The 12,019-nt window shown below is 41.2% G+C and overlaps 1 protein-coding gene across 2 annotated transcripts in view; it reads left to right on the forward strand.

Moving 5' to 3' along the window:
* Nucleotides 1-12,019, forward strand: part of WASF3 (WASP family member 3) — a 77,156-nt gene that overhangs the window by 12,399 nt on the left and 52,738 nt on the right. For both annotated transcript variants that reach the window (XM_052812853.1, XM_052812854.1), the window contains exon 2: nucleotides 6,694-6,787. The gene's annotated coding sequence lies outside the window, so the exon portion shown is untranslated. The remainder of the gene's footprint in view (nucleotides 1-6,693; nucleotides 6,788-12,019) is intronic.

Consider the following 12,019-nt stretch of genomic DNA (forward strand, 5'->3'; position numbering starts at 1 on the left):
AGCTGGTTGTGCTTGGGGATAAAAATTATTTACTGTTGATAGCATAACATCACTTCCAGCCATTAAATCAGTGTTCCTCTCTTATGCAGAAAGAGATGGCAAAATGTCAGTTGCAAAGGGGCATGTAATCTGAAAACTTCTCTTGTGTGTTCTCATGTGCTTTTGTTTGAATTCTGGCTAATGCCTTTTATTTGTTTCGTATTTCTTCAGAAGTGCATCTGGTACAAGATTTAGTGTTAAACTTTTTTTCTCCTAAGTCTGTTTACTATTTAACAAAAACTACAATGTGGTAGAGAAATATTTCAGCTGTATTGTAACTGTACAAGAACTTGGGAGGTTTAGTCTTAGTTTAGTTAGTTGTATCTTAGTTTACTGGGCTTTGTTTAAAAAAAGTGCCATAATCCCTCTAGAGGGAAAAGAGGGTTGTGCTAGGGAGGTCTTGTCTTAGTGGGAATAAGTATTGTGTGAGTTCCCATTACTGGTGCAGTATCACTTTGTGTAATAGTCCGATTGGGTTTAAATTTCCCGAGAACAGGTTGTAACTCTCGTTCGGGCAAGTTCATCTTTCAAAGAGCAAGAAGCTGGTAGGAGAAAAGAGAGTTCTACTGGTACCTGAAATCCCATGGACCTGTTATCCAAAATTTTACGCAATATTGTGGTACTTTTTGTTATTACTCAAATGATGTTTTCCATTACTACAATAAAAGCAGAAAAAATGACTGACATGAAGTGATAAGATGCTGAGAGTCTGATGGAGAAGGGGTTTTGAGATTAAAATTCTGGTTAATTGTACAATCCTAAGTAATGTGCATATAGCCAGTGATCTATTTACCTGAAAAACGCAGCAAAACATTACCAGTGGAGGATTGGTGCTGGTTCATGGTTGGACTTTTTATTCTACTTTTGTTTTACTTCATGTTTAGGAGAGGACATGACTATTTTTGTAGCAGTAAGACTACATCTAGAAAGCTATCTTGATTCAAGTTGTAAAATCTTAAACCTCAGTCTTTCGGTGGGCCACATGAGGGCAAAGATCATTGTGTGGATACCAGTTGTTGTTACTGTGACTTTTTATTGGGAAAATGCCCTTTCCCCATGACTGCCTACTTGGTCCTGATGGTTGATTATTTGTTTATTTTTTAAGCACTTGAAGATGAGCTTGTCCAAATAATAGCTTAAGTTGTCCACTTGAAAGTTGCAAGATTCCCTTTTAAAGTAGTAGTTTTGGTGCAGAACATTTAGTTACTTACATGTTAACCTGATAATAGGCTACTCCTAAATAAAAGCCTTTCTCAAGGGCAGGGCATCTCTGCATTATTGTCATGCTTGAAAATGAGGTAGGTGGAAGGTTTTGTTCCCTTTGGTTTTCTTCTGTGTATGCCAGCAGCATGGCTAAATCTCACTTTCTGGAAGTCTTGGCTTCAAAAAAAGAAAAAAAAAAAAGACAGGCATCAAGGATACAGCTGACTAGTGAAACTTAGGTGTTTTTAAATGCCTAAAATTTACAATTTTACATTTCCATTGGTGTGAATGTCCCAAAGATGCAAGGGTAACAAAATTAAAACTTACTGAGTATCTGCAATTCTGAGAACTGAGCTTGGATCTTCCATGTGTGTCAAAAGACAAGACAAAACCATTAATGAAACCTGGTTTGAAACGTTTTGATTTTTCTAAAGTAGACCTGCATAGCAGAAGTAAAATTGGTGAGATAGGAAGCGTGTTGCCAGTAGTTTATGGAAATGCCAGTTCATGCTGCTAGTTAGTGGAAAATACCATTATTTCTGTAGGCAGTAAGTTGTGAAAACATAGGATCTTAAAAATGGTGGGGGCAATAACCTCTTTAAAAAAAAAAAAAGGTGTCATTCCCATGGTAATCTGCAACAAGAGTTGCTAAAGTAAGAAAACCAGTATGCGTCTGTACTGTGTTGAAAGAAGAATTATATTATGTGGGATCAGGTGATACTTTCGAGTGGTTCCTCATAAAGGAAGCTTTGAAAAAACCAAAACCAAACAAAAAACCCCAACCCCCCCAAAACCAGCAACAACAAAACCCAAACCCCAAAACAAACAAGGTTCCATGCCTTCTTAGATGATCTGTTTTAGTTCATTGTACTTGATGCAGAATTTGCCAGGAATTTTGTAACCTGTAATAACATGAGTGGTCAGCTCAGATGATTGTGGTGCTTATACCTACCACCTTACCACATGTTGGTCATAGAGGTCACGTGTGAAGAGCTACATGAGCATTTCAAACCAAGGTTACTTGTGGTAGGAGAGTAAAGATAAGGAATCAAGTTCTCAATCTGGTGTTGATTTACTTGCTAGCTTCCACACATCTGCAGTGCATGTGCTTGTGTTCTCTGAGCAAAAGCCTAACACACTGAACATCAGTAGTTCTCAAGCTTTTAACTGAACCTCCCTTTTTGGTAATAGTTTGTTCCTCTCCTGGTCTTCTGCCAGCACCAAGCAGCTGTTAAATGAAGAGGGAAAGAGGAAGCAATTTGTCACAGCTGTGCAGCTCTGGCCCTGTCCTCTGGGAAGTGGAGCTGGAGCCCCAAAGCATTGTGTGGTTTCTGCTTTCCTGTATGGAGGTGGGAAGAGGTGGATTTGAAGCTGTGCCAGATTTCCTGCTGTCCCTTCTCTCTTTCTTCCCATCCCAGAGCAGAGTGGTCAGTAATAACCAAAACATCTGGTTGCTTCCATTCCTGAGTGTAAGCCACACATTGCTTTGGAGCTGTCAGCCGCTGCCTGGGCAGGCATGGCATTGCCCTGGGACATGGCATGGTTCCTTTCCTGTGATATGTTCTGTGCCTCCACTCCTGTCTGCAGAGTGTTAAAGAGAATAACTTTTGCTCTTCAAATGAGAAGAAGCTAGGTTGGATTTATTGGTGGCCCATGCCTTTCAGCACCAGTTGCAACTGTTTCAAAACATTTAACGTTTGGGGTTTTTTTTCCAAAGTCAAAATATTTTGTGTCTTACATGATGTAAATCTGTATTTAATTCTTGAAAATAATCTACATTATTTGTAGTTTTCAAAATGTTCAGTAGAGGAAGGCAAAGGGAGCAGGACTTGAAAATGTACTTGAAATGGGTATTTTATGGTTGTTGGAAGACTGAGGAAGGGACACGGCCAAGAAACTGTGAGAGAATAGGATGGCGTACCTGCAATCACATTATGAACTGTTAAAAGAGATCTGGGATGTATATATATACATGCAGTATTGTATGTATTAAGAAATTTAGGTTTTTAGACTTGATTATCAGATCAAGATTTTTTCATTGCTTCAAAATCTCTTTGTGGAAGTTACTTTTGTATGATGCTGCATTTGTGGCAGCTGACTGCCTCTTCCCTCCCCAATAGAAAATACTAAATATGGCTGTGAAAAAGATACTGAAGTAATCTGAAGAATAGGATTTATTGAATTTATGAGAATATTTAGTGGGAACAGGCAAATCTGATCTCTTGAGTTAGTATCAACTGCTTGGTGTTGAGTCTGGTAAAGCAGTAGATAACCTGGATGGGTTATGCGATTAGGATAATGAAGTTCATACTTTTCCTTACCCATATTAAACAGTGTGAAGTAGAAGTAGTTTTAAAATTCCCTTTTATGAAAACAAGGCTTAATTAAAACCATAAAAATCTCATGGTAACAGCAGGCATGATGGCTTTAAGCCACTTTAACCTTCTTTTTGAAAGAGAAAGTGGACTTTATTTCACATACTTCTGGATTTGTGATTTGTTTGATCTTCCTAAACTAAGCTGCTCTATATCGAACAAAATTTGAGGTCACAGACCCATGCAAAACTGCTTTAGTTTAACTGCCTTATAAGTAAAAATGTTAATAACAAAAAAGACCCCAAAGAAACAAACCCGCCTATCTCATCTGGCCCTTTAAAAACAGGAGGAGGGGGGAAAAAAAACCAAACCATGAGAAACTGGGATAAACTGGAACCATGTAGTTAATAGTTAATACTAGAGTATGCTAATCTCTTTCAAGGATAGCTCTGCAGCTAGGGTGTAAAATGGAATAATTAAATACATAAGTTTCACCTGTTAAAAATGCTTTCATTTCTCTCCCTCCCTTCTCACCCTCCTTATTTCTTTACATAATAATGTCCTTAATTGAACCCCATAGGTCAACTGTAAGGAGTCACCGTTTAATTCCATTGAGTTTTAATTTTATAAATGGTGGCTCTTTAATGATTAATCTGTATGATCCCTGTGTCTGTCTAAAACCAATTTAAATGGTTTTTGAGACTTTCAAATTGGGGAAAAAAATCCCACACTTTTCACAAATATCTTCCAGTGTGTGTCCTACTGAATCTTTGTAAAGGTTTTGTGTATATAGAGAGATAAGTATCTATAGATACAAAAGGCTTTATTAGTAGTGAGAACTAAACTGCAATGGTGTATATATCTACTTGCATACCTAAGTATGTACATATTGGGGAGAACTGTTTATAAGAATAGAATAGAATATTTCAGTTGGAAGGGACCTACAGCAATCATCTGGTCCAACTGCCTGACCACTTCAGGGCTGACCAAAAGTTAAAGCTTGTTAAGGGCATTGCCTAAATGCCTCTTAAACACTGACAGGTTTGGGGCATCGACCACCTCTCTAGGAAGCCTGTTCCAGTGTTTGGCCACCCTCTCGGTAAAGCAATGCTTCCTAATGTCCAGTCTAAACCTCCTGTAGCACAGCTTTGAACAGTCCTGGGTACCAGGGAGAAGAGACCAGCACCTCCCTCTCCACTTGCCCTCCTCAGGAAGCTGTGGAGAGCAATGAGGTCGCCCCTCAGCCTCCTCTTCTCCAAACTAGACAAGCCCAAAGTCCTTAGCCGCTCCTCATAGGACATTCCTTCCAGCCCTTTCACCAGCTTTGTTGCCCTCCTCTGGACACGTGCGAGTACCCTAACGTCCTTCTTAAGTTGTGGGGCCTAGAACTGCACACAGTGTTCAAGGTGAGGCCACACCAATGCTGAATACAGCGGGATAATCCCCTCTTTTGACCGCTGGTTATGCTGTGTTTGATGCACCCCAGGATGCAGTTTGCCCTCTTGGCTGCCAGGGCACACACTGCTGACTCACATTGAGCCTGCTGTCGACCAGCACCCCCAGATCCCTTTCTGCAGGGCTGCTCTCCAGCCACTCCTCTCCCAGTTTGTACTTGTGCTCGACATTACTCCATCCTAGGTGCAGAATCTGGCATTTCAACTTGTTACATTTCATCCCATTAATCATTGCCCAATGCTCCAATCTGTCTAGATCCCTCTGCAAGGCCTCCTGTCCCTCAAGAGAGTCAACAGCACCTCCCAGTTTGGTATCATCAGCAAACTTACTAATGGTGCATTCAACTCCTGCATCCAGATTGTTGGCCCTAGAATTGAACCCTGTTTCTTGAACCACAGATACACTTGAATAAATCACTGTTGGTTCAAATCACTTAGGTTAATAGGATCCTGTCTGACATAATTTTAGTCAGGATTGTAAAGCTGTGTTTTGAAAGCACCTTCTTCCACATATAGTACACCTATCCTAGTGATAAGATAGGGAGACCTCTGAATGTGGATGAACTATATGTACCTGAGCCTTTTACAAGGTGTGACTTCAGAACAGTTCCTTCTGTAAGCATGTAAACACTTAGGTGAGGACCAAGGCTGTGGCCAACTGGTAGGTCTTGGTAGCAAGCTAACCAGAGGGCAGTATTAGGTTTGGAGTAGGTGGCCACTGCACCAATGGTTACTGGAATTGAGGTGAGGGTACCATGATCTTAAAGCTGTAATATTTTGGGGGAGGATGAAGGAAACTTAGAGTGGTGACAGTGAACGAGAGGTGTTGTATAGGACACTGATGTCTTGCCTTTGAGAAATCTGTGTGCAGTGACTTTAACAGTGTCTTGCTCTTCTAGATGCTTTGGCTCTGTTGTAAATCCCATTTTATGAATGTGCCCTTGAAATAGAGAAGTATTTATATCTCTCTTGTGAATTTTTATTGTCTAAAATGTCTAATCAAGTTCCACCAAGGAATGTATAGCAGCAGCCTTTAAAAATATGGCTGTAATATTAGTCTCTTATAATCAAATGATCTAGTTTAGAGATCATCTTTGTACGGTTCTTGCAGAAAGGGCAGCTATGTCTTAACCACAGAAACTTACTTTATAAAAATTTAGTGTATGACTAAATGTTCATCTATAAGTCAGAATATTCTCCTGGTGCTAGGATCTGTAATATTTTCATGGAAACATCTCAATACTTAATTTTTGCAAGAGATTCTCATTGCTTTTTTTTAGTGTGTTTTGTTTTAGTAGGTTTGTGTTTAGTAATATTTAATTTACTGTGAAGTAATCTCAGAGGGACTCAAACCTGGTGTCTTATGCTTCACTGTAGGCCATTTTCTTACATTTTTCCATCCCCACAGTCTTTAAGTGGGTGTTACCTTCTCTGCAGATATATCCAGTTAAAAAAAAAAGGGCATTGGTTATAAAATAACACAAGCTATTTTCGGATCTTGAAAAAATTTAAGCTGTAACATGGAATAATGTTTAGCTCAAAACAGTTAAAAGCGTGTCTGGAATCTACTCATGCATATTTTAGTAAGTTTTTTAACAGATCACTGAACCTGATTTTTTTAATGCAGATCTTTAATTATTCTATTACTGAAAAGCTAAGCTGAAATTTGTTTTTGTTTGCAGATAAAGCCACCTGAGTGTGCTAGCAAGTTACGGAACAGCTATCTTCTCAAACGTGTAACCAGAAAGGGTATTCTCTACTCCCTTATTTTAAATGGTAAGTTGTTCAAGGGATGTCTTGCTGAACATACCTTGTCACTTACTTTGCATTTGTGTGAATCTATTACAAATAGCTTTGAAAACTGTGGTAAGTCCTTAAACTGAAGACCAGTGACAAAGTTTGGAAACTGTCCAGAAGGTTTTGAGTTGTCATTGGGAAGGAGGTTTATATTTTTGTGATGTTGATGATATGCTGTATTAGGCCCTGAAACAAATGTCAAAAGTACTGCTAGCCCAGGAGACTAGTATCATTTAAATGCTAATCTTATTGTGTAGGAAACAGAAATAAATTTAGTTTATTCATGGATGTTCATGAGATATCGGATTTGTAAATTTGCATCTGTTAATTACTTCTACCCTGCATAATATGTACTTTGCTGATGTGTCATCTTGGAGATTTAAACTAAATCTGCTGAGGTTAAATGTTTGATTGTTTGCCTCAAAGTGCAATGGATAATAAGATTTCTATTTATTGAAATTAAACTAACTTTGTGGGGAAAAATTCCCCTGTCCCCCAGTCTGTCTCAGCTGTAACACACACACCAGAGACTTTAAGATGAGGAATAACTGTTGTGTTGGTGGAAGAGTATGGAAACAGCTGTGTTGCACTTCCTTCACTGTGTGATGGAAGATGTGGGCCACACTGGGTGGTGCTAATGAAGGACTACTGCCAAAGTGCAGACAATTTTGCTAGAATATAATTTTGCTTTCTTCCTGTATTGCATACCACAGTGCTGCCTTTGGCAGGAACAGCAGCCAGCCTTGCTTCAAGGTCTCTGAAATAAGCAAAGTATGCAGCAGTGCTTTAGGATACTGTTGACTTTGCCCATATCCTAAAGCTGACCCTGGCTATGATCCTTTGGCACACTTTGTCCCCTCAGCTGAAATTCACATATGCTTATTTTAATTTGGAGTTCTGATTATATGCTTGATGATACTCAAGATGCTTATCAGTACGTATGTTGTGGAAGAGATTGCACCCTAAATTAGGAGAAACTCAAAGAAAGGAGTTCTTGAAAACTCTGCTATGTATGCATGCATTCACAATGTTAAGTAGGAAACTTTATTGTGAAGGATGAAGGGATGAGCAAGCAATATGATACACACAAAAATGTGAAAGGTATGGTAGCAGCCTTGGAAGGAGAAGGATGAACGAAAACCCATTCTTTCCCCCTTCTGCACTTCCTGCTGTTCCTATTAAATGTTAAGGTAACTTGATGGTTATATACTGAAATTGTTTGTAAAAAATATCACTTGCTGTAAATTTCAAAGGCAGAGGAAGTGTGTCAGGGAAAGTAAATAGTCTGCAAAAAATTTGGTAAACCAAATGGTCATATCAAAGACTGAAAATACGCTTCACTACTAGATTATTGGATTAACATATTGCTTATTGAATGAAAGTGACATTTATTCCTCTTATATATGTATTTACAGTGTCCTGAGGTGTCCTGTTGTAACAGGGGTGTGCACACATGTGAATGTCTGTGCAAAGGTGTCTCCAATAGGTAGTCCATACCTATGGTCACTCCAGTAGCTGACTTTAAGAGCCCTGATCTCCAGTAGCTGGCACCCAGACTTATGTTCTCTCTAGTAGCTGGTTTTACAGACCACTTCTGCTGCTCTTGGGATTAAAGAAGTCACTGCTGTCATATTTTAATTTCCGGTGTTCCTTTTTCTGTATTATAAGCTTAACAATTGTTACACCGTTGTTATATTTCAGTTGCGTTTCATGCTGCATGGAAGCAACATTGCTTGCTTTTATTCATAGGAGGCTGTAGAGATTAGTTGTTACAGGAATAAGAACCTCGGTTTAGAAATATGTTACCTAGGTTGTATTTATTCACAAAACTTCAAAAATTATTTTGAGATATCTGCTGTTCGTACTCAGTGTAGTATTATCAAATATTTTCTATTTCTTTGTGCAGGTTAAGCACAACTTTCCTGTAGAGTTTAATTGAAATGTATCTTATGTTTAATAGTCTGGAGTTTATTGTAGTTGCCGGAGACTCCAGGTAGGGCCATTCTCTCTGGCTGTGGTATAGAGCACATGTTTAACATCTTGTCCTGCCTGGACTGGCCCAAGGGCTACTGCATGAACAATCTCCCATTTAATTTGTTCAAAGGCTTGTTGTTGCTCAGGGCCCCATTTAAAATCGTTGTTCTTCCAGGTCACTTGATAGAGAGGGCTTACAATCAGACTGTAATTTGGAGTGTGCATTCTCCAAGAACTCACAACACCTAAGAAAACATGTTTCTTTTTTTATTAGTTGCTGAAGGCATAGCTGCTGTTTTGTTGAACACGTCCATTGGGATCTGATGACATCCATCTTGCCATTTTGTCCCTAAAAACTGGATCTCCTATGCAGGTCCCTTGACCTTACTTTCTTTTATGGCAAAACTGGCTTTCAGAAGGATTTGGATTATTTTCTTCCCTTTCTCAAAAACTTCTTCTGCTCTGTCGCCCCATACGATGATGTCCTCAATGTATTGTAGGTGTTCTGGACCTTCACCCTTTGCCAGTGTAGTCTGGATTAGTCCATGGCAAATAGTGAGGCTGTGTTTCCACCCCTGGGGCAGTCGATTCCAGGTGTACCGGACACCCCTCCAAGTAAAAGCAAACTGTGGCTGGCACTTTGCTGCCAGAGGGATTGAGAAAAATGCATTAGCGATGTCAGTTGTGGTGTACCACTTGGCTGCCTTTGAGTCTAATTCGCGTTGAAGTTCTAGCCCATCTGGCATGGCAGCACTCAGTGGTGGCGTGACTTCATTCAGGCCACGATAGTCAACTATTGGACTCCACTCTCCATTAGACTTTCGGACTAGCTGTATCGGACTATTAAAGGGTGAGTTTTGCTGGTCACTCCTTGGCCCTCCAGTCGATGACTCAACTTATGGATGGGAATCAGGGAGTCTTGGTTGGTATGATATTGCTGCCGGTGCACCATTGTTGTGGTAGCAATTGACACTTGTTGTTCTCCAACCCTCAGCAACCCCACATTCGAAGGGTCCTGAGAGAGACCAGGCAGGGTAGACAGCTGTTTATTTCCCTCAGTCTCCAAGGCAGCTATACCAAGAGCCCACTGATACCCCTTTGGGTCCTTAAAATACCCTCTCCTGAGATAGTCCATGTCAAGGAGGCATGGAGCCTCTGGGCTGGTCACAGTGGGGTGTTTGTGCCACTCATCCCTAGTTAGGCTTACTTCAGCCTCCAATACAGTCAAGTGTTGGGATCCCCCTGTCACACCAGGAATACAGATGTGTTCTGTCCCTTTTGTAACTTGATGACATTAGAGTGCACTGTGCACCAGTGTCTACTAGAGCGTTGTACTCCTGTGGGTCTAATGTGCCAGGCCATCGAATCCACACAGTCCAATAAACCCGGTTGTCCCTTTCTTCCACTTGGCTGGAGGCAGGGCCGCTCTAATCCTGCTCAGAGTATCCGTTACCTGCTGCTTGTAAAATTGACTTAGAAGTCCCTTCAAGAGGGTCAGAAGTAAGGTCAGCCCTTCTACTCTGTTTGGAAACTGGAGTGGGATTTTTTCCTGAAAGAATCCCCTTCTGTGGTTTTTTTTGTCATCACAAGTCATGTGCCCATACATCTAGGACCGAGGTAGGTTTTCCATCCGCTTCTTCACGTCCTCTCTGTGGTCGCACAGGTAAAACCACAGGGTACCCCGTGGTGTGTACCTTCTATGTTCTCTCTCTTGGGCAGAGGAACACTTGCTCCTAATAGCTGACATAGTGGTCTATACAGGTATCCTCTTTGAATTGCTGGAAATCCCAGGACAGCTTCTCCACAGCCGAGATGCAGGCTCGTAGAGGGGAAGAGAGATTTTCTTTGTATCGCCGGAGTTGGCGAGCCGTTCCACCCACTACTGGTGCCTCTTCGTCTTTCCAGGTCGGTACTGCCAATGGGTTGGCATATGACGATGGTGCGCTCTGTACAAACTTCTGCCACGTGGGTTGTGTGCGTTGGACTTTGTCTGAATCTCTGGGTAATTGTGTGTTGTCCGGGTCATAATAAATCATCTCTAGCATGGCTAATTCCCTTAGGTACTGGATACCTCTCTCCACGGTGGTCCACTTGCCTGGTTGACATAGAACATCTTCCTTGAAGGGGTACCTTTCCTTCACGCTTGACAGGAGTTGCCTCCAGAGGCTGAGGGCTTGTGCCACTTTTCCAATTGCCTTGTCAATGCCACTTTCCCTAGACAGTGATCCCAGCTGCTTGGCTTTCTTACCTTCTAATTCCAGGCTATTAGCCCCATTGCCCCAGCATCGGAGCAGCCAGATGATAATGTGCTCACCTGGACGACGGCTGAAATCTTTTCACATATCCCGCAGCTCACTCAGGGATAGGGATTGGGTGATTACCTCTGGTTCTGCCTCTTCCTCCTGTTCTTGTGATGACCCTGGTTCATGTTCATCTTTTGCTAAGTGAACTGATTTTTTTGTATATTTCTTCTTCTGTATGGGGGCGACTGATACTGGTATGGGTTGGTTTGCTGGTTCAGCTGTGGTGCCTGTCGCCGGGGCTGGAGTGGCCACAGTGCCAGTCGCCTTGTCAGATCCAGAGACCTTCTCTTCCCCTTAAGGGTACTGAGTAGTGTTGAATAGGGCTCGACAGGCATGGGCCAGGCCCCAGCACATTGCAGTAATTTGTGTCTCCCTGGAATGGTTGGGGTGACAGCATACTTTTTCCAAATGTTCTACTAGTTTTTCAGGATTCTGCACTTGTTCAAGGGTGAAGTTCCAAAACTCTTCTAGGTACTTGCCCATACTACCCCACACACCCTGCCACTTGTAATTATCCAGCCTTGGGGCAGATCTCTGGGTGATCTTCTTCAATAGTTGTTTAACCCTAAACAAGACCTGAACCACATTCAGGAACATGTTAGTTCCTAGCAATAGGACTATGCTGGTTTCAACATCCTAAGGGTATCCAAATTTTTCAAATTTCTCAAACGCCATTGTAATGAGATTGGAGGAGGAGGGGAAGGTGAAGACGAGTATCTCACCCATAGATTTGCTCTCTGAGGAGAAACAGTAAAGGGTGTAATTATTAATAGTTTCCCACAGATGGCTCCGGAAGTGTAGAGGTGATGACAGTGCTGAGTACAAATACCGGATTAGTCCCATGACCATAATTTTATCGTACCATAAGCCAGTGTTACAGAGTACATCAAAGCGAAAAGCTTAATCCACCTCTCACAGATGATAAGTAGCAGCA

This window comes from Harpia harpyja, chromosome 17 (assembly GCF_026419915.1).
Source record: "Harpia harpyja isolate bHarHar1 chromosome 17, bHarHar1 primary haplotype, whole genome shotgun sequence".
Lineage (NCBI taxonomy): Eukaryota > Metazoa > Chordata > Aves > Accipitriformes > Accipitridae > Harpia > Harpia harpyja.